Source organism: Marmota marmota, unplaced genomic scaffold, assembly GCF_001458135.2.
Source record: "Marmota marmota marmota unplaced genomic scaffold, marMar, whole genome shotgun sequence".
Taxonomy (NCBI): domain Eukaryota; kingdom Metazoa; phylum Chordata; class Mammalia; order Rodentia; family Sciuridae; genus Marmota; species Marmota marmota.
In genome coordinates this window covers 22,780-30,622 of record NW_026009385.1, presented here as the reverse complement: position 1 = coordinate 30,622, position 7,843 = coordinate 22,780, and the positions used below count along the sequence as shown (strand labels likewise).

At 34.0% G+C, this 7,843-nt stretch overlaps 1 long non-coding RNA gene across 2 annotated transcripts in view; it reads right to left on the bottom strand.

The window, feature by feature from the left end:
• Nucleotides 1-210: 210 nt before the first annotated feature.
• Nucleotides 211-7,843, bottom strand: part of LOC125614882 — an 11,298-nt gene continuing 3,665 nt past the window's right edge. Inside the window, exons 3-4 of one of the 2 annotated variants that reach the window (XR_007345457.1) lie at nt 3,296-3,365; nt 211-1,501 (exon numbers count right to left, since the gene is read on the bottom strand). This is a non-coding gene — a long non-coding RNA (uncharacterized LOC125614882). The remainder of the gene's footprint in view (nt 1,502-3,295; nt 3,366-7,843) is intronic. The other variant, XR_007345458.1, reaches the window with a different exon arrangement.

Below are 7,843 nucleotides of genomic sequence, written 5' to 3'. Positions count from 1 at the left end.
CTGGGCCTGCTCTGTGGATGGTCACAGTTCCCTCTACCTTGCCGGCGCAGGGGGAGGGGGTGGCTCTGCCTCTCAGCAAGCCGCTGCTCCTCTTCTGCCGGTGGGTCGCAGGCCCGCCTACCTTGCAGGAGTGATTGGAAGCTCTGTTCAGCTGTGGGCCACTGGGCCTTTTCTCCTAATTTTATTTTTTAATCTTTTAGATAAATCAAGTATATTTTAAAAATTTTGTTGGTACTGGGGATTGAATGCAAGATCTCATGCATGCTAGTCAAATGCTTTACCATTGACCTATATCTCCAGCCCCCAGAAAATCTAATTTTAAAGAAATATGATTTTAGTTATATAATCCTAGAAGTTTAAGGTGAAAAGATATCCTTTTATGTCTATGCAAAACAAAAAATATGAAAGGAAGCAAGAAAGAAACTTCTTTTGTTGATGCTGTGTCCCTGATGTAAAGACCCAGGACCTTCTTTTTATTTAAAGCCTGTTTCTTAGCTTCTCAAGATCAAACTGCCATTCGTTATCTCAGAAATATTTTCTACTTTGTCCCTAGCGCCATTCAAATTCATTGTTTTATTTCCAACTTATTTGCTAAGGTATGCTCTGTAACATTCATCAAAATCTTCCCTATGCCAAATCCAAAGGGGGAAACCAACAGCTAAACAACAAGGCATTTTGACAGAGGAGTACATATTTGAAAACTATGCAAACAATGATTTCAGCTCTAGCCAGTTCTATTCATCCCAGAATTTATATTGCTGGTAAGATAAATGCAGCTTGCTGTAGTGATATTAACTGGTATTTCTAGTGTCCTCACCATGTAATGCTGATAAAATAACGAATAACAATAATAGAACTAATAATGCATTAATAAAATCTTTGAATATATTAATAATATTTTAATTCCTTGATCACAATGAATTTGTGAAGTTAGCACTTAGTAGTCACCAACAGGAATGTTGGTGACTAATATGAAAAAAATTTCACATTTTGAGTTAGTTACAATTTTCATATGTGTCAGTCCAAAGAATAAGAAAAATTGAGCACTGGAGTTCCTTAATAATGATTGATGAGTTTAAATGTGTGTTTGTCATGTGCGCATGTGCGCATGTGCAAAATACAAGATTTATTAGGACTAAAATCAAATGTAAATAAAGAGACAAACAATCTTGATACAATTGAGAGGATTTCAACAATAACTACATATTTGATCTAGAAAGAAAGCAATTAAAGTGTCCTTCTTCCTACAGTTTCCACCACTTTCCTTTAGTCCATTTGAACTATTAATTCGTGAAATAGATGATTCCAGTAATGAAGTCTCTTCATGATGCAATTTCTTCTCCATATTCCCACCTCAGAAACACCTTGGGACATCGCTGCATTGGGGACCCAATCTGCAATACATTATTTTGTGGGGAACATTTCAGGTCCATACCATATCTGCATCCATGCATTCTTCAAAGCCAAATTATTTATATGCTCTGGATCAATTATTCATGACCTAAACAATGAACAAGACATTTGAAAAATAGGAGGCCTATTCAAAGCTTTTAACCACATAATACTGGTATACCTATTCAGTGAATTAAGACATGAAAATAAAATTAAATGTGTTCTATTTGGAAAAGGAATGTAAACCTTTCCAAATTTGCAGATGCCAATATTGCCTATGTAGTAACCCCGAAAACATACAATAGTGTTCTTAAGAACTAACAAGTGAGTTCAACTGTCATAAGATACAAAATAAATGTATGAAAATTAATTGTATTTCTATAAACTAGCAATGTAACTATGGATTCTCAAGTGAAAAATATAATATTTATAAACATTCAAAAAAGTAAATATTTAGATATGAATATACAAAACATGTATAGGGCTTATATGCTGAAAACTACAACATGTTGTTGAAAGAAATGAGAATTCTAAATGAATGGAGAGATAGATCTTGTTCATAAACTACAAATTCTAGTATTGAATGATGTCAGTTGTCCCTAAACAGATATATAGGTTTAACTCAATTTTTATCAAAACCCCAGCAAAATATTTTGAAAACATATGCATGATTATCCTATAATTTGTATGGAAAAACAAAGGAATTGGAATAACTAAAACAATTTTAGAAAAGAATTAAGTAGGATTAATGTATAGTTACAATATTCGAGACTACACAGTATTGGTTGAGGGGCTGACACAGAAAGGCCCAAAGATGGACCCAGAGAAATTTATCCAGCTGACTTTTCAAAAGTGCAAAAATGGAGAAATGATTATTTCTCAAATAACTGATGTAATTGGATATCCATTGGTAAAAAAAAATAAATAAATAAAAATAAGTAAATAACTGAAACCAGATCACAGACTTAATGCAAAATACAAAGCCATAAAACATTTAGATTTAAAGCACTGGATGAAATCCTTAGGATTTAGAAGCAGCTAAAGATTAACTACTGCTAAACACAGGTAGTTAATCTAAGTTATATTATATCTTTGCTTATTAGTCTAAACACTCTAATTTCTGCAATTTTGTAAAACCATGAGTGTTAAGAAGGGAGAGTTACATTTTAAAATGTCTAAGAATTTAAGATTTAATTCTGTATTCAAGTTCCAATGAAATAACAATAACCACATCTTCACTCTTCAAGATTTTGAATAATGGTGAAGGCAGATGCATTTTAATCAAATAATTTCAGAATTGTAGGGGGTCATGTTAACTCCTTTTCTATCTTGGTAGATCATTCTGAAGTATGCATAATGATACATTGCCTTGATATTCCAATCTCAGAGGTTATGAGAGTGTCTCCATTCCATTATCTCTTTTTATCTTTGCAGAAACTGCAAGTAGTTGGTAGGGCATATATTACTACCCTTGGTTTTTTCCCAGGAAATAAAACAGATGTCAGAGTATTTAAGTGAAACCGCCCATGTCCCCATGGTTAACAAGTATCATAAAAGGAGCTGAAATCTTGTCTTTGAAGAAGTTCCTTCTGCATGCTGCTGCCTTAAAATGTTAACTGCCTTTTGTTCTTATCTCCTTTTCACATCTGATAGTTACGTTTTCAGACTGGAACGAGTGTGAATCTGCTCTTTTCTGAAAGATGCCACTTTTAATTTAGTAGTGTTCTCTTTTCTCTAAGAATGATATGGTCGTCTCTATCTATAAATTTTCTTTAATCTTAGTTCTTGAGATATAAAAGCGAGCCAGTTCATCACAGCCAAGGGCATTCAAAAACATTCAGTAATTTCTACTAAAAAAAGAATCAAGGGGCTGGGGATGTAGCTTAAGTGGTAGCACGCTCACCTGGCATGTGTGCGGCCCGGGTTCGATCCTCAGCACCACATACAAACAAAGATGTTGTGTCCGCCGAGAACTGAAAAATAAATATTAAAAAATTCTCTCTCTCTCTCTCTCTCTCTCTCTCTCTCTCTTTAAAAAAACAGCTTTAAAAAAAGAATCAAATCAGAGAAGCCAGGTTGTGATCCTCTTCAACACAATTTTTAGATAGCAATTAGTATTTTCTAAGTTTTAAAAAAAGTGAATCTTATTTTTAACTGAAACAGATTCTATTGAAGGAAGTAGAGCATTGTCTCTCATTTAAAAGATGCCAAATTTTACTTAAAATTTTGAAATGAAATTCTTTTCTCCCATTAGAGAGGGCAGGTAGTTCAATGGCAAAGCATCCCTGGGTCCAATCCCCAGTACCATAAATACATAAATAAGTAAGAATGAAATATACATAATTAGCAATTGTGATAAGAATTAGGTAGCTGGAACATACTAAATTCTCAAGCATACCTGGGAAGGCAACATGTACAAAAGTCCTGGGGCAAGATGAATGTTACTATGTTCCAGGAACTGAGAAAACACCATTGTGATTAGAACCCCAAGGTCAAGGAGAGAGCAGAGTTGATAATGCTAATGATACCCCAAGGATTATAAAATGCACCTGATTTGAGGCCACATCAATCTGATCAATTTCAGATGGAATTAATTCAGAGGGGAGAACAGGCATTTATAAATATGATCCATAGATTATACATGGGAGGAGTAATTAGATTTTTCTTCATACAAAAGATTATAGAAGTGTGAGTTGAGGAGGTAATGCTGGATATGAAGACAAATAGAGAAAGATAAAACAATGAGAAGCAATATAGAGGGGACTTGGGAATTGGTTGTGAAAAATAAAGGAGAAGAAGGAATTAAGAATGATTTTCAGGCTTCTATCAAGAACAAAAGAATGAAGGAAAACAAAAAAACAAACAAAAAAAATAGAGAACTACCAGAGTATGTTGTATGAACATATTAAGCTTCTATTTCCTACAAGTCATTCACTGAGTTTGGTAGATCACTAGGTGTTTTCAGATTGATAATGTGCACTTCCTGGCATTATCATGGAAATGTGTGCAATTCTAGATTCCCTTTTTCAGCATCTGTAAAAACATCCAAATATTCACAAGCAGACATCACTGTTGCAAGAACATTGGTCAAGAACTGGATCTGGTGGCACACACCTGTAACCCCAGTGATTTAAGTGGCTAAGGCAGGAGGATTGTGAGTTCAAAGTCAGCCTCAATAACTTAGTGAGGCCCTAAGCAACTTATTGAGACACTGTCTCAAAATAAAAATATCACAAATTGTCTGGGAATGTGACTCAGTGATAGAGGGCCCCTGGGTTCTATCCCTTGGCACCAAAACAACAACAACAGCAACAACAACAAAACTCAACTAGATCAAAGATCTGCGCACATTCTTCACATAAGGTGAGAATTTTGTTTTGTAGTGTTTTGGATGAAGAGCATATCTAAATAATAAATAATGAATAAAACACAAATATATGTTCAATAAAGTGAAGATAAAATGAAGAGAGACTTGACATACTAGAAAGGTAGTCTTGTAATTATTTTTTACCCTAATCAAATGTCATAAATGTTTCTTGCAAACAAAGCTACTTTTCAGAGGTTATCACATAATTTGTCTCATTTAGAATAAGAACATATATGAAATGGAAGATGATTTTTTTTGATAAAAACAATATGAAAACATGAATAATAGTAGAAAAACAAAAACTATAGTTAATCTTACTCATGAATGTAGATGCAAAAATTCTACATTAAATGTATGCAAGCAGAGTATGTTCTGTATCAGAACACTGTGATCAAGCAGGGTTTATTTCAGAAATGTACTGATCAAGATAAAGCTCAATAGTCATTTCAATCAAAGTATTACAAAGAAAAAATATATGATCATGACAAAAATAGTCACAAGGTATTAATAGCAATCAGAAACCATTCTTAATAACATTCTTAAGAAAAATAAACTCCTGAAATATAAAATTTAATTTTTTAAAAAAATCCATAGCAGTTATTATTCTAAGAAGATGAAGTAATTTTATTAGTCAGGAAAGGGCATGAATACTACCACTAATGTTATTCAGTATGGTTTTGGGTGTATGAAACAATACAAACAAGAAGTGTTCAAATTGTGTCAAATTTTGTCTCTTCCTCTCTCTTCCTTCCCACTTTTCCTAAGTATTTCTCTGTCTCTCATGTCCCCCTTCTTTCTTCTTTATGATATAATTATTCACACAAAATTCCCGCCCATTATAGCAAAACTTATCAAAAATAATCAAAGGAATTTTGTGGAAAAAATGGATGCAAGATTACTCCAAAAAAATCAAGAGTTTATTTGTATTAATAATCCCTAATAATAACAGAAAAGAAAAACTACTTTAATGATAATAATAATGAAAGTTATGTTTATGAATAAATTTGCAAATAATATAGTATAAATAATAAAATATAAATAAAAGCACTCAAGGGCACTCCCCCAATGATCTAAATGCCTTCACCTAGGCCCCACCTCCTGAACATTCTAGCACCTCCCAAGAGCACAACAGGCTGGCAATCAAGCCTTTAACACATGGACCTTTATGTATATCCAAACTAGAGCAGATATGAGCTCTCAATATTTCTTCTCTTGCATGCCAATGAAAAATATCTAGCCAATTAGTGAGAGACTTTAGTCTTCATCATGCATTTTGTTCTTTTGATCAGTTTTCATGCATCTCCAAATTATATACAAATTGTCCTATTTCCTTCAGAGAGGTTGGGTTTTCTGTAGTACACACAGGCGGAGGTTAGCATGCAGGACATTTATTAGGAAATACTCCTTGGAAGGGAGAAGACAAGCAAAATTTATTTGAGGGAGAAATGCTGCTCTGATGCTGTCACCACTAGTTCCTCTGGGAAGTCTCAACAAAGGTCCCATTATTGCTCATGAAAGCTTTATCTCTGAAGGAGAATCTGGGTGGTGCAGAAGCCACCACACACGTGACTTAAATGGACTGGAATTATTATCTGCGTTAGCTTCCTATTTTAGTCTACTGTCAATTTTTTGTTTCTTTTTCTTTGAAAGTTAGACTTGAATATAGGGATTCAATATGAAGCATGGTCATAAACCCTAGAAGTGTTTGTATGTGAAATGAAAGAGATCCATTCTGTGTCTGGGATGTCTACATTCCCATAATTTGGATCCTGCCTGAGTTGACCTAGGGATTCCATCTTTGTGGCAAGTTCAGTAGACAAATTGACAAAAGATTTTCTCTTGAATTTTACCTTGTTACCTGAGTAGTCTCTCCTGAATCCCTCATGCTACCTGGCTCACTGCCAGAAACTCTCTGTTATTTCTAGAGTCTTTTCAGAAAGAAAATTTAAAAATAAATTTTTGTTTGCTTTTTCTGAGATTTTTCTTTTAAAATTTTTGTTTAATTTTTTTGTTAAAATGTTGAATTTTTTCTGTTAATTTAAACAACCTTAGACATAAGTTCACTTTACAATTATAATACAAATATGAGTATGAAAGTATTTTTTTTCAAATGTTGGGCCATAAGAACATTTTAAAAAGTTCTTTTCTAAAGGTTATGATTTTTTTTTGCAAGAGAATTTGTCAGTTGATCCCAAATCAATTTATCTAATGACTGTTCTGCCAAATTAGTTTTAAGTTTGTACTCAGGACCCATTATTTTAGCCACAGTTAGTGTGGGGGTTAAAGATTAAGAGGATTTAGAGTTGGGTTTCCAGATATTCTAAAGGGCAGCCAGTTAAAATTGAATTTCAGACAAACCATATTTTTCTAGTATAAGTATATCCCATACAATATTGGGGCATATCAGTACTAAAATAATAGTAACCATAATAACAGTTTATCTAATATTCAAATTCAACTATGCATCCTGTATTTTTGTTTGGAAGAACTCATGATGTTGTTTAGAAATCATTTAACCCCCTGCTGTGTCCTTGGCTTCTGTCTGTAGTGCTCTTCAAATCAGAATTGTTCTGTCCTCACAAAGTGCAGAAAAAGTAATCTATGGCTGCCTTCCAACACCCCTCAGGGGCTTGCTTGTTTCTGAGAATTTCACAGCTGCTTTGCATTACACATGTTTTATTCCCAATCTCTGATTTGGTCCCTAGTTCTCATCTTTCCTCATTCTTTGCATTTTCTATAGTAAGTGCCCATGTGCCCAAGGCGTCAGTTACAACTGATGTGATAAACATGTATTCTGATTCCAAAATTTGTCTTACACTCAGTGTTGTTTCCTAAGACCTATGAGTGTATCTCTATGCTTTCTGAGAGCCTGAACTTGAATTTCCAAAGTATATCTCAAATTCAACAATTGTTTTAAAAAGTGAAAGGGAGAGAGAAGGGAAATTGCATGGAAATGGAAGGAGACCCTCAGAGTTATACAAAAGTACATACAAGAGGAAGTGAGGGGAAAGGGAAAAATAATACAAGGGGGACAAATGAATGTCAGTAGAGGGGGCAGAGAGAGAAGAGGGGAGGGGAGGGGAG